Source organism: Polistes dominula, unplaced genomic scaffold (genome assembly GCF_049000335.1).
Source record: "Polistes dominula isolate Pdom_NZ unplaced genomic scaffold, Pdom_raw_medaka contig_12, whole genome shotgun sequence".
NCBI classification, from domain to species: Eukaryota; Metazoa; Arthropoda; class Insecta; order Hymenoptera; family Vespidae; genus Polistes; species Polistes dominula.
The window spans coordinates 5,225,166-5,249,722 of record NW_028301116.1 but is presented as its reverse complement, the minus strand read 5'-3'; the positions used below and the strand labels follow the sequence as shown (position 1 = coordinate 5,249,722).

The 24,557-nt window shown below is 32.7% G+C and overlaps 1 protein-coding gene across 1 annotated transcript in view; it reads left to right on the top strand.

The window, feature by feature from the left end:
• LOC149031084 (E3 ubiquitin-protein ligase mib1-like) overlaps window positions 1-24,557 on the top strand; it is a 207,594-nt gene that overhangs the window by 32,131 nt on the left and 150,906 nt on the right. Inside the window, exon 3 of the mRNA XM_089176875.1 lies at window positions 9,482-9,537. The gene's annotated coding sequence lies outside the window, so the exon portion shown is untranslated. The remainder of the gene's footprint in view (window positions 1-9,481; window positions 9,538-24,557) is intronic.

Below are 24,557 nucleotides of genomic sequence, written 5' to 3'. Positions count from 1 at the left end.
CACCCCACGACATCCGAATCTGCTGACTGCGTTCAACTAACGAGATATTTAAGCTGATCGGTCGCGCGAGGATTTCCCAAACCCGCTTCCCGCATCTCATCTTTTGTGACATAATTAGCATTCGTCGAGTTTGAGAAAAAGAAAAAATTTAATTCTACGAAAAAAATAAAAAGAAGAAAATAATAAAGGATAAAAGGGAAAGGGAAAATTGTTGACCGACTTATGTAATGTTCGTCTTCTCATCTGACAATATTTTATCTGAAATATATTTATCAATTAATTTTTGTTTTAATTCTCAACAAATTTGATAAATATTTTAATATTCGCACATTTATGGGGTATTTTCTACAATTTTCAATGTTTATCATACTCAACTAATTTCATTATTTTAAATGAAATTTCTTGTGTTATTTTAGTACCATTTCATAACACAACATTGTAGAAAAAAAATTTCATGTACATCTGCACTAACATTTACAATTTACACGCAATGATCGATTTGACAATGACGAATAGGAATCTATATACGAATCGAACAACGTTTTCGTACCATATAAGCATTCATGATATAAATTAACAGAATGATTGGAACGAACATAGTCAGCTTTCGACTCGAAAAACGTTCAACCTCATAAATCCTAATTCGAATGTGGTTCGCTTTTGGAAAGTATCGAGGTCATGTAATCTATCGAGTGTCAGTTGTTTGTTAAAATATCTTCAACTACCATCCGTTGAAAAAACAAAACAACAACAACAACTACAAGAAAGAAGGATAGAAAAGGAGGAACCATACGCAAAATGTATCTTGAAACTTACAAAATTAAAAACAACAAATTTAAAATAATAAAAAAGGAAAACTCGAAGAATATTATGATGATGGTGGTTTTAAATTATTTTTAACCCCCACCCTTTCAAAAAAAAAAAAGAAAAAAGGGAACAAAACCAACCGTATCTTTAAATCTAAACAAGGAAACGAAAAATTGTCAACGATAAAAAAGAAAACTCGAAAAATATTATATTATGTTAATGGTGATTTCGTTGTGGAATTGGGCAGGAGGGAGGGGGTTATAGAAGTTTTGGTTGTAGCTTGAGGATCATAAAAGGATAAAGTCAAATACGGAGAGCCTAACTCCGATACATCCATAAACGCGTTTATCGCTAGAGTCACGCGTGTATGTTGCTACGTATGTTCAGCCACATGGGAGTCATTAATATTCAAGAGATACTGAATCAGATTTTATTCACACCAGCCATCATAAAGCTCGAAATTGATGTTCTCGGAATACGGATGCACTATGAGGCAAATACATTTCCAACTTTCTCTCTCTCTCTCTCTCTCTCTCTCTCTCTCTCTCTCTCTCTCTCTCTCTCTCTCTCTCTCTCTCTTTTTCCCTTTCTTATACATATATAAGAGCTGTCTCATATAGTCTTTAAAATATAACGAAGTCTTTTACAATGTTATTATTCTCTCCTATATTTTACAAATGATAAATGATTATTTCGTTACGCTAGCTAATATTGTGCTAGATAATATTTAATATTGGAATTTGTAATAGTTTATATATATTTTGCATTGAACATTTATTTAATCTTACATTAAAATAAAAAAAGAATATATCTAAAACAAAAAATATATTTCATATACTTTAATATTATTATATTATTTCAAATAAAATCTTTTAATAAATCACATCTCAATAAATAACATAGTGCATAAATTATTTTAATTATAGAGACACGTTTTAATATTCTATATCTAATAAACGGTAGTAAATTTCGTATATTAAATTATTGGATCATCAAAATTGTAGGAAAAAATTAATTAAAAACAGATTTATATAACGTACTGTAAAGTTTGTAATAGTTTATATTTTTAATTTTTTTTAATAAATATTTTTCGATCTAAATAAAAATTATTACATCATTTAAAAAAAACACACACATACATCGTATAAAATATATTCTGATTACAGCAACAACCCTTTAATATTTTCTACCTAAGAAAAAACACACTGATATATCTCATATTAAAAACTCCCAAATTAAATATTAATTAATTGAATAGAATTGAAATCACACATTTACCTTCTACTCTAAAATCTATCGTAAAAATAAATAAACCGAGATGGGGTATGGGGGTTGGTCGGTCAGAGGGTTTTCAGGGATCAAAGGATGGGGTTTTAGTTGAATGTGTAAGATTCGTATGAAAGGAATTAAGGAGACAATTCGGCGATATAACCGGAGCTCTTTCAACTCTGATAATGGGTTAGGAACGGAAATGATGACAGGAGGCACGAAATAAGCGAGTGCGAGGGCCGAAGCAAGCCCCCAAGAGCCTCGACACGAACCGCAATGGCATTGGCGGCAGATTCAATTTAAGATAGCTGTGAACTCTGGACTCTGAATGCGCCGTGCTATATTAGAGTTCATACAAGTTCACTGTAGCAACGTCTCGTACACCCATGGGACTCTCCTGCACGAGCCAGGCCTGAGTTATGCTCTTGCAACGTTAAACCGTTTTCGCGATATCCACACTATATACGAATAGAAATTCTAACCTCGTGCTCGCCTTTAAATCTCCAAAACTGGTCTGCTCTAGCATGGTCTGGCTTGGTTTAGTCTGCTATGGTATGGTCTTGGTACCTACCGGAAGTGTACACGACGCCATGTTCCATACTTTAAGAGATCGATAAGATTTATTACCCTGTCGAAGTGATTAACGATCACTTTTCCAACTCCAAAAGGGAGAGAAAGAGAGAGAGAGAGAGAGAGAGAGAGAGAGTTAGGTTCTTTCAACGAAAATTTCTAAATAATATCTGAACTTCGTATTGAGATATTTTAGCAAACATTCAATTAGTACAGTTAGTATAGAAAATATAATTATTTAATTTTAAAGAAACTAGAGCGCATAAAATACGACTCGTGAATAATTGGCTTATAGTCTATATATTCGTTGTTTGAAATAATTTTTATTTTTAATAAAAATTGTATGTAAATGAAACGCGAATGAATAAACATTCAATCGTAATAATAAAGAAAAATTATATTTATTATTATGAATATAATATAAAAAAACAAAATTAATTAGAAATTTGTAATAAATAACCAATAGTAACATTTTTCCATACTATTTTCAATAATTTTCAACAAATTTACATTTAAGAAAACGCAAAGTACGAGAGACGACTAGACTAAAGACAAACGAATTTCTAAGGAACTTAATGAAAACGTATCTCTTAATAAATTTACTTTAACCGGTTAGACGTTTTAGTTTGGAGTAAAATGTTCTCGAAGTAAGCGAGATTCTAGCTGATCGCGAACACCAGATAATTATTATCGACGAAACGCGTCCGTCATTCACCATTATTTCCTTCGCACATTATAGAAAGGAGAGAGAGAGAGAGAGGGTTGGAAGGGATTGAAAGAGGGTGAGAACTGAACGGCCAAAACTTTCTCTCGTTTGTCCGTGCCAATACCTCCGAGCACGTTTACGTCGAATATTGAAAATGATTACTCGACATAACAGTCTTTTCATAATCTAAACTTTTGTGTTTAACTTTGTAAGAAATTTCACCTAATTTTATTGGATCCAACATTTTTGTTTATTGGTAAAATTTTTCGGCAAATGATTGATAGTATACATTTTTTTAATTATTGTAAATAAATATACATTAATTTCATTTGATAATTCTTGATTTTAAAAATACATCAATTTAGATATCAAGAAGAAAGTTTAAAAATCAATATCGAAAAAGTTCTACCCCTTGAGCTACAGCTGCATCGATTTGAAAATTTTAAATAGTAATACCAATCTTGTGAGATATATCGTTTATCGCTACTAATTACATTTAAAATATTAAATAAATATCTCAAGTATTAAGATACAGTTAAAAATGATTTACTACGATATACTATAGTAAAATTTTGTAAATTATTTTTCTGAGCTTCTTTAATACGTTCTGTTCTATATAATATATAGAATATAAAGTGATTGGTTTATAATGTCAATGGTGAAATTTATCCATAGAAATCCATGAAACGATTAATTAGAACTCAATAGTTGAATGACCAAAGTAATGAAACTTCATTGTAAAATATAAACCTAGTTCCTTTCATCGTTTACTTTAGATCGATATATAGTAGATACGTTAAGGGATCTGGGGTATTCCCTAGAAAATTTCAAAAGTGGTTTCTTGATCGTTCTATCCGAAGGTAAAGCTCGATCTACTTTGGATCGAATCGTGTCTCCAGGATCTTATCAAACTTTCGAAATTTAGCTCCGTCGATCAAACAGGTCCACTATAGATCTTTCTCGCTCGTTAACCATCGCAAAAACTTAATGAACGTTTCCAGGAAACGATCCTTCCTTCGAGACTTCTTGCCGACACCTTTAACAGGAGGGGGGCTCGGGTGGAAGGGAAATGGAAGGAATGGGAGCTAAGAAAACGCGTGCTAAGAAGAAGTCCATTAATTGATCATATCCTTGTATCAACGAACCCTATGATGCTAGATATTTTTATAACCAAAAAATATCTATTATGTTATATCTCTTTTTACTATTATCAACATTCTGATTTCAAATTTCCATTAAACGAAAAAATAATTTATTTTCGAACAAAAATATATCACAGACAAAAAAAGAAATGAATACAATTTAAATAATAAATAAAATTAAACATTGAAATTAATGTAATAAATTACAAAGATGGAATTTATTGTTAAAAATTGATATTTTGGTAACAGATAAAATTAATGTTTTAGACAAAAATAACACGTTTTTAAATAAAAAAAAAATAAATAAATACGTAAAATTATGATAACAAAAGTTTAAAAAGAAAGTAATATTTCCGCAATTTAATTTTCTTCAAGATTACAAAATATTTCCAGGCGATAAATTACTTTTCTTTTTAGCCCAATTTCTTTTCGAAACAAAATAATATTTTTCTTATTCTTTTCTGTTATAAAATATTGCCATTGTAGCAGTAAAAAAAAAAAAAAAAAAAAGAAAATTTTCCAAACGTGCTATCAAATATATTTATCAATAATAAAATAAATAAAAAAACAATTCTGTATAAATTATTAATAGAGAAAAAAAATTCGGGAAAATCTTTAACCATATAAAATTTGAAAAACATAATAAGAGTAATATAAAAATATTCATGGGAACAAAAGTAGAAAAACAAAGAATTTGACTTTCTTTCTTTGATTCTTTGAATTTTGTTATTTCTCTTTCTTTTCCATCTAACATTAAAAGAAGAAGAGATACAACCAAACGCATAGGTTTGAACGTTGGCTCGAGTCGTAATTTAGTCTCGAGCTTATCCGGAAGTCTCCGAACGGAATCCATTAAAGACATTAAAGAATCAGCTCAATTGGGTCTGGGATAGGGACCAAGAGACTCGTCGTCTTCTCCCTGTTTGGTGTTCTTTCGAGGAGATATCTCTTTCTATCTCTTACTATCATCTAAGGAATACGCGAATAGTCGAAGGATAGTAGAAAGAAAGCCGAAGCGTTCGGTTCGATTCGATTCGCTTCACTTCGGCTTGGATTCTCAGTGATCTAAAATTCGAAAAGGGCGAAGCGAACGATGACGGATCAATACGAAAACGTACAGAATGTTACTCTCTTTCTCTTTCTCTTTCTCTTTCTCTTTCTCTTTCACAAACACACCCACAAACACACACGCGTGAGCGAGCGTACTACACACAGAAAAGGACCAAAGAAAGTCTCTCATCGTCTTTCTCTTCCTTGCTCCTTTCCCCGCATAATGGGACGCTACTGTATAAGCGAACCCAACCGCTTTCCTTTTCTCCGCTTGATCCTTTTATATGATAATTGCAACGTATTTGCCAGAGAATGAGAGAGAGAGAGAGAGAGAGAGTCAGTGTATAAACTGGTGAGCTTTATTGGAGACGAGTCAGCCACATTGTGCGTTATAGGGCGCAAGCTCGACGGATTTCGGTACGGGTTCGTTTTCTTCCTTGCTTCCTTCATTCTTTCTTTCCTTTTTTTCTTCCTTTCGTCTCTCAACGTCTCAATCCTCTTTTTATTTCCTTCTTCTTTCTTTGAACTCTCAACGTATTATCTTCCATCTATTCCTTTCCACACAAACACCCACACACGCAGATACATATGTATTTTCTTTTCCCTTCCTTTTTGACTCGACTTATCAGCAAACATTCAATCTGTCACCTTTGTTATGGATACTTTTGCGAATCTTTACTTTTAGGGTTTATCTTAATGGTCATCGAAGTGATTTCTCTAAACTCTCTGACAATCGAGGAAAAGAAAAAGGGGAAAAAAGAAGATAGAAATTCTATTTTTGAAATAGTAGTTTCAAACAAAACACATTACAAACGATTTCTACTGTGTTCTCATTTGAACCTTTCTTTATGTCCTTATATTTGGACCTAACTAAATATTCATCTAGTCATTTTAACGTTTATATCTTAGAATATGGCAATGCGCTTCCCTCGAGGGTTTTAAGCAATTTCGAAACGAAGATTATGTTTCTCCGTGGACAGAAGCTCGTCGTGTCGAACCAACCAACCAACTAACCAACCAACTAACCAACGAATGAACGAAGTAGAGGAAACTGGAAAAAGTGAAACTAATTTTCGTTCGGTCCTGGAACCTTTCGACGTGTTCCTTTCTACCAAACCCTCTCTCCTCCCCTTCCCTTCACTTCTATTTCTATCTCTTTCTCGTTCTTCCTCACCCTTTTCTAAAGTTTCCTCTGCTTACCTAGCAGGAAGTTGCTATCCCTACTACGTTAATCCCGCAAATAGATGACTTTACGAAATGGTACGAGACTGTCTGGAAAGCAGCAGCAGCACACCGTATTCCGCGGTAAAAAGGATAAACTCTGCCAGCCTTCCTACAGGAAACGTCTTTCCGTTTCAGGCTTCATGTGTATGAAGTAGTATAACATACAACCGTACGTGTATCATTCTTCTTTTTCCAACATTTTCTAATACCCTTTTAAATAAGAATATTATTTACATTAGTTAATTTTTATTTTTTTAATTTTATCAAACTATCATCTTGTGTTATTTGATATTCAAAATGTTTACATCATAAATATTGCAAAATAATAGATAACAATTAAGAAGATTAAAAGATATAATTTTAATTATAGATTTTTTTTTTATTTTATATATTGTTGATAATATTAATTAAATTATTACGAGAACGTTTGTCTTTATGATTGAAATGTTAATAAAAATGGATTTATATATTTGTTTAAATTTTTTACTTGATATCAAACGTGATAGGAAGATGGGTATATGTTTTACGATCACGTAAATGAATTTATTTGTAATCCTATGACAGAAGTAACATATGACAAACAGAGAAAAAGTGATTCGTCGAAAACAAGGATATCCTTCAAAAGATTCGCGAAGTTTTCTATCTTCCAAAAGAGATATTCACGTACGATTGGACTTGGCGCGAGAGTGAAGTTATTTTTCAAGCGACTTTCCTAAGAAGATTTCATTGTTTTGTATCTCATAGAGAAAGTCTAGGAGATATTTTATTTTCCTCCTAAAAATAAATATGAATAGTGGCGTTGTGTGTGTCCGACACGTAAAAATACAAAAGAAAAAGCTAAAAGATAAATAAATAAATAAAAACACGTAATCCTTAATTCGTAATGCACGTTTAAACGTAAAAAAATGTATAAAAAAAGAAAAAAATAATAATAGTAGTATAAATTAAAATACAGCGATATATCGTATGACAAAAAAAATAATAAATGTTAGTACAATTAAAATTGCGTGATTATAAATTCGCAGTATGTAAGATAAAAAAATATAAAATAAAATATAGTCATTTGTTTTTTGTTGTTGTTTCGAAATAGAACATAACTAACAACGATAGTACTTGACAAAATTTTTCCGTGCTTCAAAATCTGTTAAGAAACGAAAGGAGAGAGAGAGAGAGGATATCATCTATCTCTCTAAGGAATTTCCAGGGTTTTCGCGTGATATCCTCGTGGTAACTTGGCTGGCATAACTACGAAGATGCAAACGGACCGAGGAAAGCTTCCCCCGACCGTTTTCACAGTCAGTTTCGTACGGGATGGAGAAAAGACGAGAGAAATATTCCTTGCGAAATAGCTGAAAGAAAGATATAGGTATACAAAAAGTGAGATAAACCGTGCAAGAGAGAGAGAAAGAAGAAGAAGAAGAAAAATAAGAAAGCACGAGCACGAGCGCGTTTAAACGGCTTGACAGTTAAATTTAAGCTAGCGGCGTGTTGCAAGAGCCATCTTCTAACGGTACTGATCCGCAACATCCTCCAAACTAGCCACGGCCGTTCAATTTACATACGATCGTTCTCAGCTTCGTTAACCCTTTTTATTACCTTGGAAAGTCGTAATCGTACTCCTCCTCTCTTCCTATGTACGTCTGTCGTCTACTTGTAAACGCTTAAATACGCCACTGTGTTTATACACTTTATTAACTTTTATCCTTTATCGTTTCGTTATATTACCTTTCCTTTTATTTTTATTTTTTTTTTAATGAAAAATATTTTTTTAACGACTTATCAAATAAAAATATATATTTTTATATATTCTTTTTTCAAATTATAATTAAATACGTTGAAATTTTTTATTTCTTTTTTTATTGACAACTTTTGGAATTACTTGTAAGATTAACAGCATATTATTTTTAATATTCTAGCTTTTACGAATTTGATGAGTTCGTTCTTTTTATAATCTTTTAATTAAAATTTTTACAATCTATCTACACTGATATATAATTCTATCTTTATGAACATAAAATTATAATAACAAATAAACAAATATATACAATTATGAAATCCTAAAATTATACTTAATACCCTAATACAAAAGATATCAGACTTTACAAAAGCTCTGACAAAAATATATTTACCTTACTATAATTAAATCTATTTGTATTCAAATTATTAAAAGAAAAAAATGTCTAATGATTTTATTTCTCTTTTCAACTTTTTTACTTTTGTACTTTTATTTTTTTACGTTCCATTTAAAGCAGAATAAATTGAGTGTATTAAAGAATTATTTGTTACGAGAAAGATTCTTCCCACCCTACTTTTTCTCATTCTCTTTTTTCTTTTTCCTCTTGTGTATAAAAAAGTGGTTCCAGCAGAGAAGAGAAAGAACCCGATGTAGAGTTAAGAAAATTAATTTCCGCGTATCGTTAGGAGCACCTGCGCTAAATCAATCTTCTCCTCTTGTCGTAACGTTACTCACTGGTATTTTAAATAATAGTACATTGTATTTAAACAATTTATTTTTTATTCTCCCGATAAGTTTTTGCAAATGATTCTAATCATTGAATATCTTTAAATATCATTTAATCATTTTACCTGAATAATCGTAAAAAATAAAATTTTTGTCAAAAAATATAAATACTCATACGAACAAACGCGCGTAATAATATTTAATTTAAAATAAATTTATTTTAAACGTTTCCAATAACATTTTATGTTTTAGGTGAGTGTTCACGATTCTCTTCTCAAGAAAGTCCATTAAGAAACGAGGATAAAATGGTAAGTAATAGTAAAAAGAAAAAAACCAAACAAAAAATTAATAAATAAAATTTATAATCTCTTTTATAATAGCATTATTACGAAGAATAAAAAACTAAATAAGTATACAGATACGAATTGAAAAGAAAGAAAAAAACGTAATGCAACGCAAGATGAATTGCATATTAAATCGATCAGTCAATTACATTAACTTAGAGAAGAAAGAGTAGGATTTACTTAATAATAGTAAAAAAACGAATGAACTACTACCGTGATAGAGATAAAGTACTTTAATTAATGATTAACCTCTTTTTCATCAGGACTATTTCTTTGCTCCAAACGGTGCAATTCGCAATTATAAAATCAAAGAATAAGTAAAAGAAAGATACAGTAATGCGTTCACAAAGCAACAATAGAAATGCTTCATTGGCTCGTGTCGAAAAGAATGAACGTGGTGGTGACGATGCGAACGAGACCTGATGAGAGATGAAGAGGAAGAGGTGGGGGATGGGGGTGGATAGGGGTGATCTGGAAAATGAGGGGGTGGGGATGAAAAAAGAGGGTTGACTGAGAAGAGTGATAGAGATATACATATACATATACATATACATATACATATACATATACATATATATATAGAGTATGCGAACGCTTTGTTAAATTAAGCAGCGACGCTTTGAGATCGACGCCACTTACAAAGGACTTGATTATCTTCTACATCGTACTTTGTATTCATCGTATCCAGGAGAGCGGTACAAAGTAACGAGATAATTAAAAAGCTGTCCGGCCCCTTTCCAATTACCAAAATGTTCGGTGATCCGAGTCCTCCACCTCTTTACAGAGAAGAGGATGATGAGGGGGTAGGTTAGAGGAGGGGTGGGTGAGCTTTGCTCCGGGAACCGGACGGGAAATCAACGGTACGCGACGAAGTTAGTAGTTGTAGTAGTAGTAGTATTTGGTATATATCGAGAGTATCGATTGTCCCACCGCTTCCGAACGGTTACGATCAATTTAGGTTTCCAGTCCCTATTCGTATTTTCGATCGTAGCCGGTAAATGGAACGATTGTAGAATAGATGTGTATATATATATATACATACATATATATGCTCTCTCTCGTGTAACTATAATAGAAGCGGAAAGCACGAATTCAACAACGTCCGATGTTCGACGCCGAATTTCAAACGATATAATTTATACCGGTGGTATGAAATAAAAATTTCTATCCTGGGATTTCAATACACGCCCGCCCACGTGTGTGAATATAAATGTGTATAGGTGATATAAATTTACACGCATATGTGAAAATTTACTATCTGTGCGTGATGTCCCTTTCCCCCACCTCCTCTCTTCTTTCCCCTACAGATCCCTCATGGCACACGAGAGAATATCTTCATCGTGTGTGTGTGTGTGTACGCGCGTATATGGATGTTTCGTTTATAGGCAGTGGTTGTACGCGCGTATATGGATGTTTCGTTTATAGGCAGTGGTTGTACGCGCGAATGTATCTGTGATGTACGAGATGAGGTAACAGTGTCGAATTTGTATTTTTTTCTCCCTTTTTTTATTTCTTTTTTTGAACTGCGAAAAAAAAAGAAATTGAGTATGTATATACGAGCTATGTACGTTCGACGGATACAATTTCGTTTGAAATTGTTTACGTTCGGTGTTCTTGTCGATTTGTACCTAAAAAAAGAAATGAGAGAGAGAGAGAGAGAGGAAAAGTTTGATGAAAGGAATTTAGTGGAAGAAGTAAAAAAAAAAAAAAAGAAAAGTTTCGAGATTGTCGCAATCCGACGACTTGGAAGATATTGCGAAACGAAGGAACAACGTCGATCGTGAAATCGAGCGAACGTAATAACGCGAAATTGCATTAATCCTTCGTCCGATAACGACAAGAAATTTCTTCCCTACTTTTTCTCATTCTTCTTTCTCTCTTCTTTCTTTTTTCTTTTTACTCTCTATCATGATCTTTTTATTTTTCTTCTTTCTTTTTCCTTTCTTCGTTTTTTTTTCCTTTTTTCTTTTCTTCCTTTTTATTTTCCTTACTCTGATACTTTTACGAAAGGAATAGGTTTGCTCAGACTCGGAGGAAGAAGAAGAAGGGCTTCAGGACGTATCGGTATTTAATTTGGAGTCTTCCTATCCTCGAAGGATCCTTCGTATCTTTTCCTCTTTCTCTCTCTCTCTCTTTCTCGTCCTTTCCTCTTCGTCTTTACGTTTCCTAACACTTTTTAACTTTCTCCCCCTTTAAACGGCACTTTACATCGCCTCTTTCATTTCATTTATTTTCCTTTCATTTATACTCTTTCAATACTGGCAAATATAAATCATGATGATGGTAGAATAAGAAATAGAAATAAAGAAAAAGAGTAAGAGAGAGAGAAAGAGAGAAATAAATTCTTGTTACTTTCAATTCATTTCAAATATTAGGTGTGGCAATTAAAACGATGCGTTTTAACCAAATGCATATATATATAAGTACAAATAAATATAAAATAATATTAAATGTAATTATATAAGTATAGTATAGATATAAACTAATCATAAATTTGTTATACTTCGAAACAAGTCTACAATATTTTCGATGATTATGAACAGTATTTCGAACAAATATTGAATTATCCTTTCTCTTTCTCCCACGAGAAGAAAAAAAATGTCTATTTTGATGCAATAAATTTAATATCATAGCAACGAGTTAATTGCAACACTTATTACACGTTTGAAGATATCGTACTTTCGAGAATGAGAGAAATGTTAAAAAAGAAAAAAGAAAAAAAAAGTAAAGAAATAAGAAAGAGAAGATCTTAGAAGATGATGGTAAGTTAGGTCTCCTTTAGGTAGTCCCTTTTACGAAGAGAAGTCACGTAGTCGTATAAAAAACGATAGATACGATCGAAAGGATAAGAAATACGGATTGTATCTTCTCTCTCTCTCTCTCATTTTTTGTTTCTTTTTTTTTATTATTCTTTTTCTCTCTTTCTTTCTTTCTTTTTATCGGAAAAAAATTTTCAACTCGTTCGAGCTTGTACAGTCGATCATTCGGTATCGCATGTAGGTAGTTCTAGTTGCATAGAACGGACGCGTGCGTGTTTTCTTACGGACGAATAAATCCATGTACCTACAAAAGCATTAGAAATACGTGTCTTTAGAATGAATACGAAAGAAAGGAAGAAAGAAAGGAAGAAAGGAAGGAAGGAAAGAAGAAAGAAAGCCGGGGTGGTTGGTTTTGGAAAAGTACCTTAGTTGCATTGTGCACGAATAAAAATCTTATTTATTCGATCGCAAAGAAATTTTTTTTTTGCCTATTTCAGCTTCCCTTTTATTTTTCTTGTTTTTTGTTAATAAAATAAATAAAAAAAAATTTAGTCTAAATAGTCTAAAAAAAAGAAAAGAGTAAAAGTTGCTTTTTTTTTTTTTAGTATTTTCATGTAGCAAGTAAGTATAATATTATTCACCATATTTCTCGGTTGAGAAATTTTTCTTTCTCATAAAATTCAAACTAAAAAAAAAAGAAGAGAGAATAAAAAACATGATAAAATTGGAAATAAAATAGATATTCCCATAGATTTTGTAAAATATTTTAAGTAAAACGTGTACGTTTTATCGTTCATCGATAAAAGTCGATTACTATGTTCAAATGAAGAAGGAGTAGGTGGAAGAGGTCAAGGTGTAGGAAAAAAAAATAAAAAGGAGAGAGAAAAAGAGGCTTCGGCTGATAAGTTGAACTAGTTTAAACCTTGACCCGGACAGTTAACTACTAGAAGAAACACAACTCTCTTCGAAAGACTCACGGAAGGATACTCCCAAGGATCTCGCAACGTGCCATTTCTATTCTGACTAACGGCTCGCGTGATTTCCAACGGTTCTTTCACGCAAGGACGACTTTATGCTTTTATTTCCAAAACCGGAGGCCTCTCCGTTAAAAAGAAGAAAAAAAATGAAACGAAAGTAAAGAAATAATAGGAAAAGAGAAAAAAAAAGTATATAATAGAAAGAAAAGGGGAAATTAGTACGAGTTATAATAGTCATGTCATTATTACGAGAGTATAAAAATGAAATTACGAATATTATCTGACAAATAAGTCAATAAAAATGAAAATAACATTGGTTATCGCTATTGCTATTGTTACGTAAATGAAAATAAATTTATTGTAAAAATGAGAACATACCAACAACTATGTTTTATTGCTAAAGCTAAAAAAAAAGTAGAATAAAATAAAATATCAGAAGTGTTACAATGATGTTGGGTAAAACAAATGTTCGTTTATTATAGATAAAGAACGGGCATGTTGTATTACGAATACAATGAAAAAAAATGAACCAATATTATTATTATTAACGAAGAAAAGTAAAATAAAAGATGAAAAGAAAAGAAAATATTATCATAAGGGTATAATTGTGTTAGCTGAAAAAAAAGTCTATTAAAATTGATCTATCGTAAAGAACGGGCATGTTGTATTACGAATCTAATGAAAAAGAAATGAACAAATGTTATCAACGTATAGCAAAAGTAAAATAAAACCACAAAAGAAGAAGAAGAGGAAAATAAAATATTATCACAAGCTATAATAATTATGTTACGTAAAATAAATAATTGTTGAAATTGATCTATCTTAGAACATACTAATCCATCAAAGTAACGCCAAGATTCGTTCGTATATTTTTTTATCTCTCTTACTCAAACTCTCTTTCGTAACTTCTTCCTACGAGTAATAATATCTTCATCCGTATAAATAAAAGTTTCATTGTCATCATCGTCGTTGTCAACGTCGTTTTTCTCGATCACCATATCCAAGTTTCTCATTTTTGCCAAAGAAAAATGATTATAATATTTTTCTCAAGAATGATTTTCCTTACCTACAAAATTAATAAGGAAAAGTAATAACAAATCATAATAAAAAAGAAAAAAAATGTAATAAACGATGAGAGGTCAGGTTTAAAATAATTGTGATTTATAGAAATGGTTGAATAAAGAGGTTAATAAATAAAGATAGGGGATGCACATCGAAAAGGAAAAGCTCATAAATAGGGAAAGCTAGAATAAAGGGGGGTAGGTAATAACTATTCTCATTATAGTCTTGAAAGTGGTACTCTTATGTTTTTCAAGTCACCAAGTGTGTAACTTAAATGGACATAAAATCATTTAGAGATTGTAAAGTGCTGTTTGTGTTTCCTTTCTCTTTTTCTTGTTTTTTTCTTTTTCTTTCTTTTTCTTAGTCTGCTAGTTTCTCTATTTTCTTTCCACGATCGCGTGATTCGAACGTACGTAAATTGACATTTCCGAGGACGAACGAAAACAATTGATTTTCGCAAAAATGGCAATGTTCCAAGTTTTGTGGTGACTGACGAAGAGGATGACGAAGAAGGGAGGTAGAAGTGAAAAATCGAAGGCTAAAAAAGTCCTAGCTCTTTCTCCTTCTTTCTCTTTCTATCTCTTTCTATCTTTTTCGTAGCAAAAGCAAATTTGTCATCGGTTCTTCGCAAGCTTCTGCTGCTTGGCTCCTACCTACGAGACTTCAACTCGTCGCTTCTCATAATTTTTCAACCAGATTTCCGGCTCTTATGTCGTTTCACCGCTTTGCCACTTGATGGAGATGCATAGAAAGAGAGAGAGAGAGAGAGAGAAAGGTGATATATTTTCCTACTTTATAACTGTCACGTCTCTATTTAGAATTGCATTTCATTTATCATTTCTAAATCATTCGATTATAACGGATATATGCATACGCATGCCAATCGTATTTTATTTAATTCAATTGAAAATCATTTTTTGATCTAATTAATTTTTTCATTGATAAATTGACCGTTTGAGATGAAATTTATAAGTTTCTTAAATGTGTATTTTAAATCAAAACTTAAATAAACTCTATAAACTGTTTCCAAGAAATTATTAAGAGAGTTAAATGATATATTTTCTTACTTCATATACGTCAGATTTTTATTTTAAATTATATTTTATTAAACATTTCTAAATATTTTATTATTATAAAGAATATTTATCAATCTTTTTTTATTTCATTCATTCCAAAATCATTTGATCCAATTCATTTTTATAGATTATTGCAATTTCATTTATCATTTGTAAACATTTCGTTATAAACACAAATATTGATCAATCATATTTTATTTAATCGATTAAAAAATAATTGAATCCAATAATTCCAGATAATTACATTTGATGATACTTACGTTTCATTGATCATATATAAAACCTTGTACAATAAATAAATAAATAAATAAATATTAGTCACAAGTATAATGAAATTAATTGGTAACATTAATTAAATTCAATTAAATTTTATAAGTAATTTCATTTCATTTGTCACACAAAAATGAAATACAACAATTTTTCTAATAATCCGATAAATTTCAAACTCTAATTTAAATCCAATAAATTTTCCTAACTAAATAAAAAATATAATAGTTTCCTGGGCGAATAAATTTATTATTCAAGTTTTCTATTATCTAAAATCAAAATCGAATATACTCAATGAACTGTTTTCTAGTAATAACGAAAGTAATAGAAAGAGAGAGGGAGAGAGAAAGATCTTACAGATCGACGATTTACGTTCATGCTCCATAGTTCGCGAAGCGATCAACGTTGGATTCATAATTAAGCAAAGTTGCAGAGCAGTCCGCCGGCAGTATTTCGTGCTTACGCAGCTCCAGCCAAACGACTCGATCAATCACGAAGATTAAATCCTTGTCGGCAAAGGATTCAAGTCGGCCGTAAATTTTAAACGAACGAAACCGCACCATAAACACATTCCTAAAGCTCCCATTGATGTTTTCTTTTCTTCATCTACTCTAAAAAAGACAAACTTTTCCATACATATACATATATAATTACTTAATTTATATTCATCGATCAAATTAATTATTTAATCGATTCGAGCACCAAATAAATCAACGAACGTTCGAAAATATTTTTCAATTTCAATATAAATTCGACAGATTTTTTCCAATCTATAATTAATATCGTAACTTTATAGATAAAAGGGTAGGATACGTGAACGAAATAATATTTGTGTATGGTGTATGGTGTGTGTGTGTATGTGTGTGTGGTGTAGTGTGTGTGTAAATGATGTAGAAATGCAGTGATAAGATAGCGATGAAAACCGATCCTTTGTACTGACAATGAGTCTTTGTTTCATCAAAGGCGTCCTATTGAACCCGAAGGGTCGAGAGAACAATCGCGAAATCTAACAGTTGAAATAAAAGATTCGAGGGCGTGAGATCGTTATTGTCGTAGGGTCGTATTTGTCGAATGTTCGAAATTATCGTAGGTCTGTATTCGTCGAAGGATATCTGTCGATAATCGATGTCTCGCGTGTCGTGTTTGAATGTCTACGCCTAAATCAAATTTTATTTGCTATGATTAAATATAAAAATCTCTCGTGTCACATTTTACTCTTTCCTTTTGTAAGTTCGAGTCATTTTTCTACAAACACATTCTCACGTTTATCCAATACTATTAAAAAAAAGATCATATCGTCTTAACACCTATCCGAATTCAACAGCACACAACACACACACACATACGATTTTTTTCTTTCATTTTCTCCAGGTGAGTAAGCCATCCATTTTATTAAAACCGTGCCCAAGTTATTCGATTTAAGTAACCTGAAGGGACCTAGTAATTCAACGTAAATTAAATCGTTGACTTATTAAATACACAAATTTTCCTGTTTTTTTTTTTTTATTTCTGTTATGTAAACTTCTATCATAAAAATCACGAATAATTTTAATAATCATATCTAATTAAAACGAGTATAAAAGACATTAATTTTCGAAATGATTATAAACGATCTAACTCTAATACGATTGGATAAAATTAGTGGTAGAAATGACGATCGCGATACCAACCATGGCATAGTTTCCAGCAGCATTGAACTTTCAATTTTACGTTTGTTCTCTCTCGGAATCGAACTAAATTCTCTCAAATGAGACCAAAAGAGAAAGAGAGAGAGAATGAGAGAGAAAGAGATTTTGCTGTTCTTATTTACGGGATAAATTTTCGCAGTAAGGGTAACTCGACGCTCTCGAATGTCGATTCGAATTTAACGGTTACGGCTAATAGTAACTGCTATTGGCGCGAAGCAACGACCCAACCAGGAGCACGCCAAATCCAAAGACGACTTTGTTGTACCAAACGACGCGTTCCTCTTAATGCGACCTTTATTCCGAAAGTTCCTAGTGTGCTTTTGAGAGCACACCCTTTCCCATCTGAGTATACACCCACACAATGTTGATAGTTCCCGATACGAGGGAACTTTCCGAATCTGCTTTCTTTAAATCGCCGAGATATCCAACGCCAAACCCTACCCATCCCCTCTAACCCCTCACCCTTCATCCCCCCGCCAACCTCCCCAAGCTTTCTCTCTCACAATCGCGAAAATATAGTATAGATAATAGGAGATTCTTCTCGTGAAATTCGGTTATATGGTAGGTTTTCGATGTTCAAGTAATGGTGGACGACGACATGGACCAATCGAACGATCGAGAAATATTCGGTTAAGGAAAAAGGGGTAGGAGGAAAGGGGGATAGAGACGATCGTAGGAGAAAAAGAAAAAGGAACTTATTCCGTAAACTTCGTCCATTCTCGTAAACGTTGAGATACTTTTTCTCGTGGTTTTGTGAATAGAACGATCGTCTAATAAAAATCCCTTACGGTTTATATCTTGTCGAGGATATAAAAAAAAGGAATCAAATAACTGGATAGATTGATCGTTTCAAAGTATATACGAGAATATAGATGTTCCAAATGAGTATTAGAGAAGGAACAAAGTATATGTTTAATGTTTTGTTCGAGTAAGAAAAATAAAAAAAGAAGAAGAAGAAGAATAAAATGTTAATCCTAGGAGTTAGCCGATTCTGTGGATTCATTTCGATAACAATGGAAGAGATCTTTCGTGTGTACCCACATATTGATTTTTTTTTTTCAATAATACATACTTGTGCAAGTCAATTGTCGTTTTTATTCACTTTGACCGGTCAAGCTTTCTATAAAAGAATTTTATTCGTTGTTCGATGATGCGTTATAACTTTATAAATGTGTGTATGTGTGTGTATTTAAAGAAAAAAATAAAATACACGTATTGTATTTACTTATACTTATATATACACTTGAGTGTATATATTAGTTTCGCGTTTCATGGTCCTTTGTGAATACAGAATTATCAAGGTAATATTCGCAGACATTGGCAAATGGAATTTTCGCATAGCAAATGTTAATTTCGAACGACTTAATGAAGATATTAGATGCTTTACTATTATTAACATTATTTGATGGTAGAAAAGCATTTTATTATTGATTTCTATTGCGTATAGAAATGAGAAGTTTGTTTATATACTTTGATTATATTTCTTTAAAATTTATCCTACTAATGGAAAATTCTTGATTATATAATTTCTTTTTTTTTCTCAAATATTTTATTTGTACCCCTTATAAACGCGTACACGTAATATTAACAAAATAGTTGTTTAATGAAAATAAATATCATTTAACTTTTGCTGAATTAAACGATAAACAAGTACGAGAAACACACGCGTATGTGTGCATGTGTTGTTAATGCACTTTAGTTATATTTCTTTCTTTTACATATAATACAAAATTTTGCCCTTTGTAAAATTATAGAAAAATATATACATCGTATTTATGCTTATTAATACAAAATTAAAAGATTGAAATCAACGAAATATAAAATCAAATAAGCGCGTAAAACTAAACTTTTGTTAATTTTTCCTTATGTAACAAAATCATAATAGGTGATATTTAATTATACAAAAAATGAGTTCATTGCTCAAAATTTAAACCAAAAAATAATAATAAAAATTGTAGTAAACTGGTGACCGTGTGAACTATTATTATCATTCATAAAAAAAATACTTAATTACACAAAAAGGAAAAATTGAGTGAATTTTTCGGCGTGTCATTTCTCAAAGTTAGAAGCAAAAAAAAATAATAATAGTAATGATAATAATAAAATTGTGTGTGTGTGTGTGTTGAGAATTATACATTGACCAAGATAAATGCTATACCCGGTAAAAAGTTATTATCGTTTCTATAGTTCACCGTAGAAGATTCATTCGGTCTCTTCCTTATTCTTAAAATGCCTGGGGGCCTGGTAAGACACACGTAAGAAGAGTCCTACGAAGAGTCCTACGAAGAATAGTAGCTACTTTTCTCTCTCTTTCTCTCTCTCTTTTTAGTTAGTACTGGCAGCTTATCGCGATTACCGAGCTGGCGTAACGATATTAATCCAAAAGTTCCTACGCGCTCCTTCGTCGTTTCATTTTCCTCGAGAATTTGCCTTTTTCCTGAAGGACTACACGTTTTCTCTTTCTATCATCTTCCCTCTCTCTCTCTCTCTCTCTCTCTCTCTGCCTTCTCTTTATTTCTTTTCTTCCTTTAGCCCATTCCCTTTTCTCCCCCTTCCTTCTTTCCCACCCTTCGTCTCCCGAACTTCACACTTCCAAAGCCCGGAAGTCTGACCCTTATTTAAAGTCCTCCTACTACTCCCGGAACGACTAGAAACGTGGAGATTCTTTTGGAGGGCACGAAAGAAAAAGAGAAAGAGAAAGAGGAAGTAAAATAAAAAAGAGTAGAAGAAAGAGAAAAAAAAAAAGTACCAAGGGCTTCTTTTGCTCCAGCTCGATCATTTAAAAGTACAATTTGTCAATTTCTTCTTCGTCGTCGTCGTCGTCGTCGTACCATCCCCCAATCTCTCTTTCTTTTTAACTATCTCCACCATCCCTCTCTTTCTCTCTAATACGTTATTTTACCCTCTATCCATCTCTCTTACCGAATTACCGTGTTTTCGAGAGTCTAGCTGCCAATAAACCAAGACGTACGGTCGACCAATTTTGCTAATTAATGTTTACGGACTCATTCCACCCCCACCTCTCCCTTTCTACTCTACGCCACTTTCTCTCTCTCTTCTTTCCACCCCTTTCTCTTTTTCTCTTCTTTTACTTTGAAAAGAAGCGCATCCCCTTCGTTATACTTTTTCTTTTTTTTCTTGCTTTTGCCTTTTCAACCAACAAGACTGTACTTTTTTATTTAACCATCGGTGCGCGGATAAAGGTCGCACGCGGTAAAACTGCTCGTCTTAACCGACATTGATGATTAATGCCTAGATGGTGACGTCAAGATTGCCGGCCAGTGACGCAAGATTTTTCTAGGACCGTTGGACCAATGGGATGGGACGGGAAGGACGAACGAAGGGACAGACAGACAGACAGACGGACAAGACTGACGAACGAAAAGGAACGAAGTTCGGAACGAAACGTTCTTTCGAGTCTCGGTATCTTCCGCTTGATTTACGAGCCCCAATGTAGTCTCGTTACTTTTCTCTAACCTCCTACACATACATACGTACAAACACAAACACATATATATGTAGTCACAAATGTTCTCTTATCTTTTTCTATTTCTCGATTATATTCTGAGAGAAAAATAACAAAAATTGATCTTCTCTATCATAATGTTACAATTTTCCAAGACGCTAAGAAAATAAAAATAATAAAAAAAAAGAAAAGAAAATAAATAGATATAAAACGAAGTTGATGATTTTAGAAGAAAAAGAGGATGGAAAAGCAAAAAAGAATAAAAGTACACCGAACAAAAAAATTCGAACGGAGTTGATGAATAATTTTTTGTCAGAGACATTCGCAAAAAGAACCAAAAAAAAAAAAAGAAATGGAAAATAAAACAATATGAGAGAACGGAGCTGATGAATTTGTTAAGGACATATAGAATGAAGGGGGAGGGGGAAAAAAGAAAGTGGAAAAAATAAAATTAGAACAAAGTTGACGTAACGAAGGAGATGACATTACGATGGATTTGAGTAAATGTCGCGTACCTCTCGAAGAAGAATGAAAAGAAAAAAAAGAAAAAAGGAAAGAAGAAAGAAAAGAAAAGAAAAGAAAAGAAAAAAGAGAAGGATATGTTGCTAGAGAGATTCTCTTCCAATTAGAGTGGCAGCACTAGCAGTAGTAGTAGCAGCAGTAGCAGCAGTAGCAGTAGCAGAGTAATAGCAGTAGCTCGCTGACGGGGTAATACGGCGAGGATCGTAAAGTCAAAATTGGGCGAGAAAATTTCAAGAGTTCGTCGAGTTAAGAAAGGTAGAGGAACGGGGAAAGGGAAGGGAAAGAGAGTGGGTCTGCCTGCTTGCTTGCTTGCTTTTCTTCCTTCCTTCCTGCCTGGCACTCGTAATCCGCGAGTAAATTTTATCGAAGGGGAAAGAAGTGTGGGGGAAAGAGAGAGAGGGGAGAAAGGGTTGCTTTGGTAAGGGTAGCCTAGCACTGTGGTAGAATTTACGAACATAAACTTACTAAGCAGCGTCGCTGGACGACCATAACTTTCGAATCGTACCACCCCTCACGTTGCCTCTTCAATCCCCCTCCCCCTTACCCCCATTTACTACTCCCTCTTTCTCTCTCTCTCTCTCTCTCTCTCTCTCTCTCTCTCTCTCTCTCTCTATCCTTCTGTTTAACAGCAAGCAGCTTTCTCGTGCAACGTCGACGGAAATTCCGCGAGAAGTGCCGGCTCCGCTCTATTCGCTACTATTCCACCCCACCTCTTTTCCCTTACCCCTATCTCTTTCTCTCTCTACCTCTTTCTATTTCTCTCTTAGATAACCCACGCTCTTGGTTTGCAGCACAGCTCGTGTTTCTCATTGATTGCATTCTTTTGTACTTTGCGGTGGTGGAAAGTTAGCGAGCCTCGGCCGGAAACTTAGTTCTCTACCCTACACACCCCATCTACTCTTCCGCCTTGCAACCCCTTGGCTCGCTCATTCGCAAGCACAAGCTAGCTTGCTAGCTCAAGAGGCAGGCCTCCTATACGGAAGTTTTTCATCCCTTAACTTTAGTCCCTCTTGCTTCGTTGGCTTTATATATAGAAATTAGAAATCCGATTACACAAATCCACTGATAAACGCTAACAACCCCTATTTTTTTTTCTTTTTCAATCTATCTTTTTTCTCGTCTTTCTCTTCCCTCTTTTTTTCTCTCTCTTCGAATTAAACTTAAACGTATAATGTTATCTTGTTTTCTTTTCTTTTTTTCTCTTTGTATATTCCGTTCGAATTAAAGTTAAATCTACAGCGTCGCGTATATAATCTTTTTTTATTTTCAACCAAATTAAAGTTAAACACGCGTACCAGTAATTATGACAGTGGACTGAAGCTATGTAGAAAAACAAATATATGTTAAAAATTCATATTATCGTTTATTTTATATAATATAAATAATCATTTAATATAAAATAATGTAATAATATTTTTAACTGATCCTCGTTACAATGTCATAATTACCAACACAATTATAACGTTGTAATGTTATATAGTAGTAATCTCTGATAAGATACTAAAGCCAAGGTCTTACATTTCTAACTAAACCAACTTACTTACCAAAGTTCTCTACTCGACCAAATTACATTGATCAAACTCTCTATCAATGTGGAAGTATGAGAGAAGCAAAAGAGAAGAGAAGAGGAAGAGGAAGGGGACAGGAATTGTGGGGCTGGGCTGGGCTGGGGGATTATAGGGTGGCTGTAAACGAGTATTCACTTCTGTCGTTCTCATCGTCCTTGCGAAATTACGCTCCGGACGGTACTCGGTCAATCTGTAATATTCTATCGTGAAACACTTCGGTCCTGGTTAAGGCAGTTTCGATACTAACCGCTACAGCCATAGTAGTCTCATCCTCTTCCCCTCCTCTTTCTCCTCTTCCTTTTCATCCTTCTCATCCTTCTCGTCCACCTGGTTAGAGAAGGTAAATTGTTAGCACCGTTATAATAAAATTAACGATGTCGATTAACGACTTGAACATCCTTTACCAACATTCACGCTCAATCAACTGTACTGACTCTTAAAATCATGCAACATTTATTTACCATTATGAAAACATTCTTACATACACACATGTATGTACATGCGTTTATTTCTTCTTTTTATGATACTTGCAAATATTTATTTCACAAAAATATAACACGTAAAATAATTAGCCGATCAAATGATCCGATAAATATTTATTATAAATTTGTCTGCTTAATTAGATTATTATATGAAATTAATATCGCGTGCATAATAGGTTATTAAAAATGAACGAAAGTGAATTTTGTTTAAGGATTGGAATTTATGAAGGAAGATTTTTTTTTTAATCAAACGATTTACAATATTTGCTAACGGTTTATTATAAATTCTGTATATTAGCCATTAGAGTAATGTAGCATCGATTAGGCGAGGAAAGTAAAGAATAACGAAACAAGGAAATTAAAGTGAAGCATATTGCGCCGGAGGAATATGCCAGGGACGAATTATCGGTTTAATATAAGCGGAACAGCACACCAACCGGTAGTAACGTAGTAACGGCGGCTTTTATCGAGTTTCGATTTTGATATTAAATTAAAAGCAGTAACAAAGGCTATCTCTCTACCCCACTGTATCGTCAATTTTGCATTAAAGTCGAAGATTGCGAGTGAGAGTGAGAGAAAGAGAGATAGACAAATACGATATCTTCGAAGGAGATTTGACTTTTTTGACAATTTTTCTTTTTTTTATCGTTATAGAACAAATTCGTACGATAAATGGAAATTGTATTGGATATTAGAAAGATCTCGCGAAGAAAAATAAAAATAATTTACGAGAACTAAATAAATATCGGGTTAGTACAAACGAATATATATATTTCAAAAGTACGAATACAACGAGCCTTATACAAATTTGTGAATATATAAAAATATTCATCGATTTTTTGTCTACCGGTTAGCGTCGAAATTTTTTATTCGTTTATGTATAAATAAACAATGTTGATATTTTATATCGCAAATTTTTTATATTTTATATCCAAATTAATAACGCAATTTAACGTATTTTGTATTTGAAAAAAAAAAGAAAATATTTTCTACGATAGATTTATATCTAAATAAATAACGCCATACAATATTTCTGTATTAAAAAATATTCGTACTTCGTATACACGTTTAAATAAAAATAAAAAAAAAGAAGAAAATACAAAGAAAAAATGATAAG